Genomic DNA, 14,345 nt, shown 5'->3' with positions numbered 1-14,345 from the left:
CCTGATTTTTATATTTTATATGTAATTTCAGGTGATTTGATTTCCATATTTTACTTAACCTAGCCATTGTCTAATTTGCTTTTTTACAATCTCTCAATAAACTCCAATTCTAAAGACCCTGTATTAGAGATCATAGTTCCTAAATATTTAAATGATTTTAATTCAATAATCCTTTCTCCTTCCAATGATATTTAATTTTCCATTGCATGTTCCAATCTCACCATCTGTCTTTCTTCTGAGCCAAACCTCCTGTGATCTTTCATGCATTCTGGTAAGGAAGCTTTGAAAATCCTTTGGTGTTCTGCTAATAAGGAGTGTCATCAACATACTCTAGGTCAGCTAATTTCCTGTTACCAATCCAGTACTGTACAATCATTCTCCACCATCCCCAATTGTTCTATGCATTACGAAATCCATGAAGAGGATAAACAACATAGGTGACAACACAATCCCTTGAAGTGCTCTGATGTTCACTGGAAATTCAGTTGATAGGCCCTCATTTGAAAAGAATATTTTTTTACTTTTACCTTAAGTGATATCCATCTTAATGACTAGCATCCACTAAACTTCGAAACTCAAATCTTTAAAATCATTTATAACTTTATGTTCACAAGCTTTAACATACAGAATAACTGGTCTGGTCATAAACTGTGAAGATACTGTACTTCTTAGAGCGAATAAATGAATAGTGGCAAGAATATAGTCCTTGGTTATAAGAGGGGACATGGCTTCTCCATTGAATTAGTACAAGGTTCCTAAAGGATTCAAATTTTTTAGTGAAAGGTTGTCAACTGCAAAAGTACGACTGTGATTACTGGCATCATGCTCAGACTGAGATGGTACAATAGAAACCAGAGGGGAAAACTATACAAATAAACTGAGACAGGTAAAAAGCATATAATAATGTGGCACTATGCAGATCCTTACTAAATTTGTGATTGTACTACAAATGTTACAATCTTTTAGTGTTACAAACAATGACTAAACTACTCAGCTACCAAAGTTTATTGTACTATTATTTTTTTTTTATATAAAACAATAAGTAAACAGTAAAGCATTTACCTTCATGTTAAAAGGGAACAATAATACATAACCCCACAGAACTAGTACAGGAAAAAATTTCATAATGCTAATTTTGCTCTGGTTTAAGGGAAATATCTAGCAATTCAGTTTTCACAATCTCTGCCGAATCCTCGAAAATGTCAAGATCATCATATTCCTTCTTCAGCTCATCACATGAAGACACACACTGTTTATCTGGTAAGACTTTAATATTTGTTTGAGAATCAGAATAAACATTATCAATTTTGTTACAAGCATTTTCACTCTCACTAAATTTAATTTCAGGGGTGACATTTACATCAGGAACATTGCTTTTGATTTCTTCCTCTTCTAGACCTACACATACAAATAGAGTTTCATTTCTGCTGTCTCTTTCACCATTTTCTGTAGCTGATTCAGCTTTCATATATTGAAAGCTTATTGCTGGTTGGCTTCCAGGATGCTCTTCCATATGTATTCTTAGCTGTAATTCGTTGGCAAAAGGCTGAAGACAAATTTTACACATTAAATGCACACTTTTCTTCTTATGGATATCAAATGAGCCTACTGAGGACTGTTGTTCTGAGTGACCTCTTATGTGTTTAGCTAACTGAGCTTTTCGAGAAAATCCCTTGCCACAAACTTCACAAGAATGTGATTTTTCACCAGTGTGTATTTTCCGATGTACATTAAGGGCACCTTTTATTACAAAAGTTTTGCCACAAATTTCACAAGCATAAGGACGCTCACCTGAATGTCGCAACTTATGGACATTAAGAGAATTACTATCACAAAATGCCTTGTCACACATATTGCAAGAAAAGGGTCGTTCACCGGTATGTTGTCTTTTGTGGATTTTAAAACTTTGCATACGAGAGAATTTCTTCCCACAAACTTCACAAGAATACGGCATCTCCGTTATATGTTGGGTTAAGTGGGATTTATAACAAATTCTCTGAGCAAAATCTTTACCACAAACTTCGCACACATATGGACGCTCCCCTGAATGTAGTTGCTTGTGTACATTCAAGTCGCCTTTTCTAATGAAGTTCTTCCCACAAACTGTACAATGAAATGGCCTCTCTTTGGTGTGAATTCTTTTGTGCTCAATAAGAGAATGTTTTTGAGTAAAAGCTTTGCCACATTCCTCACATGGAAATGGCTTTTCACCAGTATGATTTCTCCTGTGAAGAGCCAAGGAATCAGTTCGAGCAAAATGTTTTCCACAGATTTCACATGTATAAGGCCGTTCACCAGTGTGTTTTCTCTCGTGATTCCTGAATTCCCATGACCTTTTAAAAGTTTTCCCACAAATTTCACAGCTAAATGGCCTTTCATTAGTGTGTGTTTTTATGTGCTCAACAAGAGCCTGTTTTTGAATGTAGGTCTTCCCGCAGGTTTCACACAAGAATGGGCGCTCACCAGTATGATGTCTCTCATGTGCTGTAAGTGACTCACTATAGGCAAAAGCTTTGCCACAAATTTTACAGATATAAGGCCGCTCGCCTGTATGCTTTCTCTTATGTTTATTCAAACTGACTTTATACACAAAATCCTTTCCACAAACATCACATGAAAATGCTCTCTCATCACTATGACATCTCATATGTGTATTGAGATTTCCTTTATGAGTAAAAGATTTACCACATACATCACAAGAGAATTTGCGCATCATTGTGTTTGGAATCTTAGGTTCCTTTTCAATTTTTTCAATTGTTTCTATAGGTGATAACTGGGGATTCATCATGAATGAAGCTTTAAAATACTTACATTCAGTATTTATAGTTTTACACTGAAATTAACTACATATTTATAAAGATCACACCTTGTACCAGTTTATTTTTTTATTCTCAGTGCTTTAACACTTGCTGTCTCAAATTAACTGAACTGAAAAAAAAAACAAGAATTTTAATAATAAAATTTCCTATTTCTATACTCGCCTGATGATATTGCTTCTTCTCCAGAAGCCTGGTTTAATTGACACTTACCCATAAAATTCTAAAATTTTCCCACTTTCTTTTTCTTCAATAATACAGTAGTGGTATATGCCTTTAATAAGAGAATGGAACCCTCAACTAAAAAGTGTTGAAAAGCCCAGGTTGTCATGTCAGTTACTCTAGTCTTCAGTTTCAAAGTCGACATTATCATTCCTCTTGATACTATGATTGAGTGGGCAGGAGGGTGGGCATGTATATGAAAATCAGGTGAATATAGAAATAAGGAATTTTATCATTGAAATTCTGTTTATTTCTACAGATCTCCCTGATCTTCATATTGCTGACTCCCACACTGTTGAAGGTGGGGCACAACAGAAAGAAAGAGGGATAAATTTAAGAGATTTTGACAAAGGAAAAATCTATTTCTGGGCTTGACCTGTGTCGCTCCGTGAAATGCTCCTTAAAGCACCATTTCTAAGGTATAAATACTGCTAAATATACCAGAGAAAAAAAGTTGCATGGAATGCCAGGAATAAACCCAGCTCGCTCACTCTAATTAAGTGTTGGTAAAGTAACTGGGGCATGTTAGAACCACGACCAGAGGTCCCTCACCAGTTAGTCCTCTCCTTCCTCAATATCCCCCAATACTACGAGGTGCCGTTCTACATCCGACTACTGCCCTCTATTACGACTACCCCCCCCCCTACCACTTCCCACATTTCTTCCCCCATTCCTTTCTATTATGGGTTACTAACCTAGTCTACGTTACTGCTCGGGAATACTTTGATAAAATATTTAAACTACAGTTTAAAATACAAGCCTCCAGATTGTTTACATAAGTTACTAAAAATAATACATTAGAATGCCTCTAATTGTTAATTTTTCTTCAGTTAATAATTGTGATTGATTCTAAATCGAATATTAAATACAACCCCATATTCATAGATAAGCAAGTAATAAATTACCTGGACTTTGAATTATTTAGACCACGTATCCTGCTGCTACCTAGAGGAATATAGCTCAACAGTTTTCATAAGCAAACCATGCTTCTTTAAGACAATGCTTGGTGAACATCAACTTGGTACACCATTGAACTGTTACCTTTCCTAATCCCTAAGAATGTTTTCTACAAAAATTAAGTGAAGTAGCTGCATAGCTGCATTCCTAATATCATGTTCTTTACCTTCTTTTTCAAGCATTTTATGAATATTGAATCTAACTCCTTGTGTGCCTCTGTGACCAAACTTTCAACATGGAATGACAGCATTTTTGGTCAGTGGGTGATTAGAGAACCTCAGTCCAGAGAACAAATTAGGAACACTGCCTCTCCTACCTTTCGTTCAGTCCAGATACAACTGTACTGCTCTTACTGGGCAAAGAAACTATTCTCTAATGAACTGTTTTCATCCAGTCTTAGTGAAGGAATGTGAAAAAAAATTGAGGCAGACTCCCCTTGTCTTAAAACCATTTTAGGCTCTGAATGAAGGTAAAAAGAGAAAAAAAATCATTTTGTTCTCCAAAGCCTAGCTTGACAGACAACGGTTGTAATTCAAACAGAAATCCTTTAAGAGATATCCTAAGACATGGATTTTCCATTGGTTTAAATCTCATCCCTTTTAAATATTGTAAAACCACATCCAAATTCCAGAAAACTGACTTCACTACTAAAAAATTTTCAATACTGAAGGATTTGAACACATCTATATAATACCTAAAAGGGATAGATATAATCCCCAATGTTTCACTACAAAATTAAGCATGGATCTATATCCCTTAAAGGCTAAAATAGAAAGTTTCTTGTTGTACAAAAGAAAAAAAAAAAACTTTACAAGATTATCCAACTTGGTCCTAGTTATGGACAATTTTCTAATTTTGCACCAACAAAATAAACCTTCCATTGTCTTTGACATAAGTTATTGATAGAACCGATACTAGAGTCTCTAGCAAGATTTTAAAAACCTTTGATTCTGAAAATAAGATGGAAAGTCTCCATTTACCACCTTTGATATTGGCTCCTTTGAGTAGATCAATTTTGTACAGACACCTAGGATGATCCAACAATAAGGGTCACATATCAGTGAACCATTCCCTCTGTGGCCAGAATATATGCATCATCCTGCTCTTGACATAGCATGACAAAGAGGGAAAATGGATAAAGATCCAGTCTGGTCTTGCAACAGAACATCTACCTTCCAAGATGAGGGATATAGCATGGGGAAGCAAAAAAATTCTATCTTTTTGTTTAGTGATGTGATAAATATGTTTACATTTGGGTGAACCCCCCCCCCTTTCCAAATCTCTAGACAAATTAAGGGAATCATGGACCATTTGTTTGGCAAAATCTGATTCTTCCTGCTCAACTGGTCTGCCAGTACATTTGATTTTCCCTAAATGAACTCCATAAATAAAGTGATTCCTCATCCATGAGATACAGGAAAGGCGATTTTCTACCTCCTTGTTCCTGATGTAGGCTAATTAAATATAATTTTCTGAAAAGATTGGCACTGGTTCCTGATTTTCAAGTTTGAAAATTGCAAGTAACTTTAGGCTTTGTTCCTTGTAGGGTTCACCTCCGAGAGATGTAAATGCTACAGATTAACTCCAGCCCTTCCTGTGACACATCTGTGAACAGGGACATGTCTGGTATAAATAACTCCAAAGAGACTACTTGTGACAGGTGTCTGTGATTGTTCCCCCAACTCAGTGTGAGAAGTTAATTAACCATTGGTGAGAGAGCAATAGTACAGGTATTTAAATTGATAGTCTTGTTCCAATGTGACTTGAGATGAAATTGAAAAATTCCTAAATTTCAGACGGCCCAAAGAGACGAACTTCTATAAGGAGCCCACTGACATGTATTTTGATGTTTTAAATCTTTATTGGAAAAGAAGAACCCTGAAAAAGAACTATTGCCATTATCATTCCCAAATATAGAATCTTCCGAGTTGGATCCACGAAGGACTTCTTGACCCAACAACTTGAGTACTAACCAAACTATTTCAATCCTCTCCAATAAATAGCTTAAAATTAACTAATCATCTATGTACAAAAGAGCTTGTAGTCCCAGTAACCTTAACTATTTTGTTATGGTAGCCATCATTTTATTGAAGACCTGTGGTGCTGTCCTGAGCCCAAAAACTGGGGTATTTGAACTGATACACCTTTGATCCATTGATAAAAATGAAGCATTCCCTTGACTTTGGAAGAATAGGAATGTGAAAATACAGATCTGAGAGGTCTATCAAGAATATCCAATCCTTTTGTTTGATCTCTCCCAGAACTGTTGGAATGTATTTTCATGAAGAACTTTGTAAGAACAGTGACCTTGAGTGCTGAGACATGTAGATCTGGTCTTCCACTCTACTGAGCAGTCCCTATCTGATTACCTGCAAATCATATCTCTATAGTTAACCAACTTGTATAGCCTGAATTCTGAGATTTTATTTTAAGAGACACTGCGACTAGATCAAGATAGGTTACTAAATTTCCCTCCAAGAAAAGGTCAGGTAACTTAATACTTATACAATCTAGCACAACTGTGTGGTAAAGATGCCTTAATCACTATACGTCTTTGGCTGAATACTAGACAACAGTTCCTTGAATCTATCTATAATAAAGTTAAGAGAGTTGAGGTATGTAAACTATCTTTGAAGTACCTCCTTTACCCAATTTGGTAGAATAAGATACTGTACCTTCAAACTTACCTCAATAATTTCATTTGGGTGCATCCGTAAATAAGGTTACACAAAGATTGAAAAGGTGATACTTCCTCACTCTCATCGTCTGTCTCCGAATTTTCCTCTTCCTCAGTATATCCATGGGAACATTAGCTGATTTTTTGGTTTGTTTACCCTTTGAAATGGGGTAGCTGCAGGAGCATGTAGACTTATACTGAACAGTATTACCTTTGGATGTACAAGTGCTTACATAACCCCTGGTAGCATTACAGTGAGATGAGCTATAGTAAAACCATTTTACGAGAGAAATTCAAGCTCATTTGCGGCATTGCCGTTTCTTCTTAATCCTGATGCCTTCGCTTCACTAAGAGAAGGGAAGGAAAATGACAAACCAGGAGATATGGCATACACGGTGCCACATCTTCAAAGGGTCAGTTCACTGAGACCTTTGGTCAAATCCTATTAAATGCCTGAAGATTAGCTTCCACATTCATTGTCTCGCACAATTGCCTTCCGTAAATACCATGGAGAGTTCCCCACGTCGGGTTTTTCGCCCAGAAGAAAGAAAAATGATATTTTCATAATAAAATAAATTTTTGAACATACTTACCCGCTGGTTATATATAATAGCTTTATTCTTCTGTCCGGCAGAAATTCAAAACTCGCAGCAATCGCACAGATATGCCAGGTATAAACTAGCGCCACCACGGAGTTAGGTCAAACTATCCCTCCTAGTATCAGATTTTCCATGCCCATAGGTCTCTAGAGGGGAGGAACGGGGGGGATTTTAAGTTATATAACCAGCGGGTAAGTATGTTCAAAAATTTATTTTATTATGAAAATATAATTTTTAAACATTTAAACTTACCCACTGGTTATAAATAATAGCTGATTGACACCCTTGGTGGCGGGTCAGAGACAGCAACATTAATGGAATTTCACTTAAGAGTTTAAAACAAAACTAGCTTAAGGGTTCGTACCTATTAAGGAAGCTGACTTCAATGGTTCTCTGCATTAATAAGTCTGCTGTCCTTTGAGAACCAGTGATCCACCCAGGGGGCTGAAGAACTCTAGGAGCTGTCAAACGGTGAATAATCTCTATGCTGACAGGACCTCAACTAATACCCTTGTTCCAGGCGCTCTCAAGGAACAAATGACAACCTGACTAAATCAAAGATTGCAGAAGATTGTCTAACAATTTCCTCCAATCATAAAAATATATACAAGTTCCAAGAGGGGAAAAGGGTACTATGGATTAAGGGAGTGTAGTGGTAGATCCTTCACCTACTACTGCATTCGCTGCTACGAATGAACCCAAAGTGTAGCAGTCCTCATAAATCGTCTGGACACGTTTCAAATAAAGTGATGCAAATACAGATTACTTCTCCAAAACGTTGTATTCATCATACTTTGCAGAGAACGATTTTGTTTAAAAGCCACAGAAGTTGCCACAGCTCTAACTTCATGAGTCTTAACTTTCAGGAGCTTAGATCTGCCTCAACACAGTGTGTGTGAGCTTCTTTAATTAAAAGTCTTATGAAATATGATAAGGCATTTTTAGACATAGGTAAAGCAGGCTTTTTGACTGCACACCAAAGAGCTTCTGAACTGCCTCTTAAACCTTTAGTCCTGTCTAAATAGAACCTTAGTGCTCTAACAGGACAAAGAACCTTCTCCAGCTCCTCACCCACCAAATCAAGAGAGGTTAGCAATTTCGAAAGATTTTGGCCATGGGTGAGAAGGACGTTCGTTTTGGGCAAGAAAATCAAGCTGCAAGGAGCATATAGCTTTGCCATTTCTAAAGCCAATGTTTTTGCTAAAAGCATGAACTTCACTGATACTTTTAGCTGTTGCTAAGCTTACTAAAAATAAAGTCTTTAAAGTCAGATCTTTAAAAGAAGCAGAGTTCAAAGGTTCGAACCTGTCACTCATTAGAAATTTTAAAACCACGTCTAAATTCCAGGCTGGTGAATCCTGTTGACGTTTCTTAGAGGTTTCAAAGGACCCAAGGAGATCCTGAAGGTCCTTGTTATTCGAGAGGTCTAAATGTCTATGCCTGAAGACCGCTGCTAACATACTCCTGTACCCTTTAATGGTTGAGGAGGAGAAATTGTGCCTTCTTCTAAGCTCTAAAAAGAAATCGGCAATTTGAGCTATAGAGGTACTGGATGAGGAAACTGAGTTTGTTTTACACCATGCTCTAAAAACTTCCAAGTTGGATTGGTACACCCTGATAGTAGAAGTTCTTCTTCCTCTAGCAATAGCCTTGGCTGCTTCCTTCGAAAATATTCTAGATCTTGCAAGTTTTTCGATAGTCTAAAGGCAGTCAGACGTAGAGCTGGGAGGTTTAGAAGGTTTCTTGCCAAGTGGGGTTGTCTGAGAAGATCTATTCTCAATGGCAAGCTTCTTGGAACATCCACCAACCATTCCAGTACCTCTGTGAACCAACCTCTTGACGTCCAGAAGGGGGCTATTAACAGTCAATCTGGTTCCCTCGTGAGACACAAACTTTTGTAGTACTCTGTGCAGCACTTTGAATGGAGGGAAAATGTACACATCTAGATGTGACCAGTCTATCAGGAACACATCTATGTGTGACGCTTCGAGATCCGGAACTGGGGAGCAATAATTCTCTAGTCTTTTGGTTTTGAGGTTGCGAATAGATCTATAGGGGGCCGGCTTCAAATCCGCCAAAGTTTCTTGCATATATCTAGATGCAGTGTCCACTCTGTGGGGAGAACTTGATTCCTCCTGCTGAGGCTATCTGCCCTCACATTCTTTTCCCTTGAATGTATCTTGTCAACAGGGATATCTTTCTTTGATGTGCCCAAACGAGAAGAGGTTTGCTAGCTCGTAAAGAGACCTCGAATGCCTTCCCTCTTGTTTCGCTATGTAGGCCAAAGCTGTGGTATTGTCTGCATTGATTTGTATTACTTTGTTCAGTACTAGCTTCTTGAACCCCTTGAGAGCCAACAGGACTGCTAACAGCTCCTTTTGATTGATGTGGAGACTGCTGTTGTTTTGTCCACAGACCCGAAATCGCTGACTTTCTAGTGTTGTTCCCCACCCCGAGTCTGAGGCGTCAGAAAACAACACAAGGTCTGGGCTCCTTTGTTCCAAAGAGAGACCTTCCTGGAGCCTGTTTATGTTGTTCAACCAACGAAGGCACTCTTTTATTGGTTCCATAGGAGGAATGCTCTCCTTGTCAAGGCTGTCCTCTTTGCTCCAATGGCAATTGAGATGGAACTGAATGGGTTGTAAATTTAGTTTCCCCAGACATACAAATTGTTCTAGTGAAGAGAGGGTTCCCAGGACTCATCCATTCCCTCACTGAACAAAACTCCTTCTTTAGAAAGGCACAAAGCCGTAGGAGAGCTAGCTGAATTCTTGCAGGTGATGGAAAAAAACCTGAAAAGTCAGACTGTGAATCTCCATCCCTAAATAAAGGATCTTCTGGGAAGGGATCAATTGAGACTTCTCTGAATTCACCAGAAGTCCTAGCTCCTTTGACAGACTCATTGTCAGACGCAAATCCTTCAGACAGCAATTGAGTTAGGGGGCTCTTAGTAGCCAATCGTCCAAGTACAAGGAGGCCCTGATGCTTCTTGAGTGGAGCATACTTGCCATATTCATTATGATCTTTGTGAAGACTGGAGGGGCGGTGGTGAGGCCGAAGCCTAAGGCCCGAAACCGGAATACTTCTTTCCAGAGGTCTAAGGATAGGACACAACGATATGAAGGGTGGTGCATAGCCCGAAACAAAAGAACTCAAAACTGGACAACTTCCTCCCATACACGAATCTTCCGGTAGCTTGAAATTCGGATGGATGAGGAAGTAGAAGTAAGCATCCTGTAGATCTAAAGAGATCATCCAGTGGACCTTTTTTACTGCTGCAAGCAAATTCTTATGAGTCTCCATAGAGAGGTTTTGTCCTCTGGACGTAGCTTGAACCGTATGTGACTGACGTTGGACGTCACGGTTTGTTTGACGTTCGACGTCACAAGCTTGTTGCTCGACGTCACGTTCAGCTTGTTGCTCGACGTCACGTTCAGCTTGACGCCCGATGTCACGCTTAGCTGCCTAGCGATCGTCGCCGCGCTTGGAAGGTAAATGCTCTATGATACGCTTGGCCGTTTGATGTCTGGTATCAAGAGAAGACACTCAATGGGATATAGATGCCTTATCACGCTGTTCAAAATTAGCTTGCTGGTAGGCCACCTGTGCGACAACGCGTCCTGAAAAGAATCATGACGAACCATCGCTTTGCTAACAGCAGGCTGATAAGACTGCATAACGGATGAGAGCCGTTGCTTCATGCCAGCAGCATAGTCCAACTAAGATCAACATTAGGTAACACCGGTGTATAAAACTTTGATCGCGAACTCGCCTTCCTCATCGCTTTCATCACGCTCCACATTTCAGCAGATGGAAAACAGTCTGGCGGAAGCGGTGGTGCCTGTACCATAACACCAGACTTAGGAACAAGATCCTTATCAGTCTGAACTAAAGCTTTGCCAACTTCTGACATCCTGACAAGCCGTATACAGCAAAAAAAGGGGGGGCACTGCCTTTCTTACAAAAACCCCAATGCGCTTCCTGCTCTTGCAGCTGAACGTGCTGCTGCACCAACATCTGCAGTTAGGTTCTTTATGCTGCCTTGTGGACGCGCTAAAGCACTGCCCTATCAGCACTGTCTTTTGACTTTGTTACTTTTCTCAGAATTATTTATTGCTAATTTATTCTCATCATTTATTTGTTTCTTTATTTTCTCTCCTTACTGAGCCATCTTCCCCTATTGGAGCCCTTAGGCTTATAGCATATTGCTTTTCCAACTAGGGTTGTAGCTTGGCTAGTAATAATAAAATAATAAACAGAGACTCCTTTGCCGTCTTCCTTAGTGAAAAACTCTGAAGGCGGAACGAGGAGCAGCAGAAACAAAATAAAATGGAAACTTCAGAAAACTCTCATGAGTTTCTGAAAGTCACTCCCTTCCTCCTACAAGTCTCTAACCTAGGCAGAGATGTCTAGTTTCCTAGGAGTTAACTCCTTAAGGTTCTAAATTCTGACCTCAATGCTTTAGAGGTTTAATTCTAGCTCTCCCAACCAAGAATTAGTTCAAGCAGGCCTTGGTCTGAGAACATAATATCTTTCTAGTTAATATTTATTTTTTAGTATAGCGGCTGGCGTAACAAAGTTCCAACGCTAGATGCTTATGGTCATGTAGACATCAAGTTCTACATGATGTCATGAAAGCTCTTGACGCTCGGCGCCACGTGACTTTCAGAACAATAACGCTTGCGATTATAACGCTCAGAGCTATGCCGATCGCGTGCAGTGAAAGCTAGATGAGCAACGTTCTGTTGTTGTCACGCTCAGCTTGGCGCGCGGCGTCACGCTCAGCTTGGCGCGCGGCGTCACGCTCAGCTTGGCGCGCGGCGTCACGCTCAGCTTGGCGCGAGGCGTCACGCTCAGCTTGGCGCGAGGCGTCACGCTCAGCTTGGCGCGAGGCGTCACGCTCAGCTTGGCGCGAGGCGTCACGCTCAGCTTGGCGCGAGGCGTCACGCTCAGCTTGGCGCGAGGCGTCACGCTCAGCTTGGCGCGAGGCGTCACATTAAGCTTGACGCGAGGCGTCACATTAAGCTTGGCGCGAGGCGTCACGCTCAGCTTGACGCGAGGCGTCACATTAAGCTTGGCGCGAGGTGATACGATCAGCTTAGCGCGAGACTCCACGTTCAACTTGGCGCGAGGCGCCACGTTCAACTTGGCGCGAGGCGCCACGTTCAACTTGGCGCGAGGCGCCACGTTCAACTTGGCGCGAGGCGCCACGTTCAACTTGGCGCGAGGCGCCACGTTCAACTTGGCGCGAGGCGCCACGTTCAACTTGGCGCGAGGCGCCACGTTCAACTTGGCGCGAGGCGCCATGCTAAGCCACCTGGCGAGCGCCATCATTCTCAGCTGCTTGGCATGCGCCATCAAGTTCAGCTCTTTTTAAGAGGTAAGAACATTAAATCCTCATTACCTGTCAAGAATGATTTTAATTTTGTTTTCAGCTTCGCGCCTGATGCGCGATATCGTTTAAAGTTAGAAAACACTTTTACCTTGCCTTACCTACGGCGAGGGCGAGCGTTCTGGGGATTGTCAACAGAAAACGCTCGAGGGGACTTCTGTTCGGGTCTTATAAGACGGTAAGCGCCAGGGTAAGCCTCTCGCTTCCCTTTGCCGCTCGACTTAACTTCTCCCATGGGTCCGGGAGCTTGAAAGAGGTCTAAGGCTAGGATAACGACAGGTCCGAACAGAAGCACCCTCCACTGTATTGAATAAAATTCACTGCACTAATTTTGCACTAAAAATTTGCATTTTTGACTCTTTGGTATAAAACCAGAAGTATACACACACACGTAGAGGGAGAACTTACTATTCTGTCAAGGGATTGAATGGGAATGCAATAGTCATTGAATCCCATATAAAATGTAACAAAATATTTAATATAAAATATTAACATATTACATGAATAGATATACGAATACAGAATATATCTATATATCTAAATCAACCCTTAATATTAAGGGGTTCCAATAAAAGACGAAGTCACATTTAACAATAGGAACATTTATAAATATTATACCAAAAAATTTTGTATTCCAAAAACGAACAGTAAACAACGATACAAAGAATCATGTGACTATATCGATTGTCATGAATACTATGTCGTATAAAAATTAACTAAACTTTAATTCTCTTTTAATTTTTGTAAACAGATTAGCAAAAGAAAAAATACTAAAAGGACCAATATAATTGAAAAAAGGGATTTTGACGAAGGAAAAATCTATTTCTGGGCGAGAAACCTGTGTCGCCCAGTGAAATGCTCCTCTAGCACCATTTCTAAGGCATAGTTATTGCAGAATATACCAGAGAAAAAGAGATGCATGGAATGCCAGGAATAAACCTAGCTCACTCACTCTTTGAGTGTCGGTATAGAAAACTGGGGCGTGATTGAACCAAGACCATAGATCCCTCACCAATTAGACCTCTCTTTCATCAACATACCCCCTCTCTACCCCTACATCTCCCCACCCCCATCCTCATTCCTCCCAGCACCCGAAGCTTGGACCAACCAGGGTGAGGGAGAAAAGGGAAAGGGTAGGTTCACTGGGCGACACAGGTTCCTCGCCCAGACATAGATTTTTCCTTCGTCAAAATCCCTTTTCTGGGCTCGACTTGTGACGCTCCGTGAAATCATAACAGAGAAATGGTACAAGCTTGGGAATGGTTAAACACAAGGGACTCAAACTAAAAACATATAAAGCAAAAAGAGAGTTTAATAGTACAAAAATATTTACAAATATAAAACATAAGATATACAAAACAAACAGACAAACTGGGAAAACTCTCAAAATGAAAAATCCAAAACAACCAAGTAAAATTACAAATTCCAAGCAAACTATGTAACCTGAGGTAAGGATGCACATAAAAAATACAACAAGAACGGTAGGGGGAGTAGGCAAGGCAGGCTAAATACGCTCCTTATGAGGAGACAAGATCAAAAAATAAAGGGGAGAAGAAAAGAGGGGACCTATTAACAATAGTTCGTCTCTATCCGGAGGAATAATACGTCCAGCCGCCACTGTTGCAAATTTAAGGGCCTCCAAGGATTTTAAATAGTGACGCTTAAAGACTGTAGGAGATTTC

General features: G+C 40.0%; 1 pseudogene; it reads right to left on the bottom strand.

Moving 5' to 3' along the window:
* Positions 1-881: 881 nt before the first annotated feature.
* LOC137639254 (zinc finger protein 585A pseudogene) overlaps positions 882-14,345 on the bottom strand; it is a 178,716-nt pseudogene continuing 165,252 nt past the window's right edge.

This window comes from Palaemon carinicauda, chromosome 1, assembly GCF_036898095.1.
Source record: "Palaemon carinicauda isolate YSFRI2023 chromosome 1, ASM3689809v2, whole genome shotgun sequence".
Lineage (NCBI taxonomy): Eukaryota > Metazoa > Arthropoda > Malacostraca > Decapoda > Palaemonidae > Palaemon > Palaemon carinicauda.
Note: the sequence above shows the minus strand (reverse complement) of the source record. Positions and strands in the feature narration are given on the sequence as shown.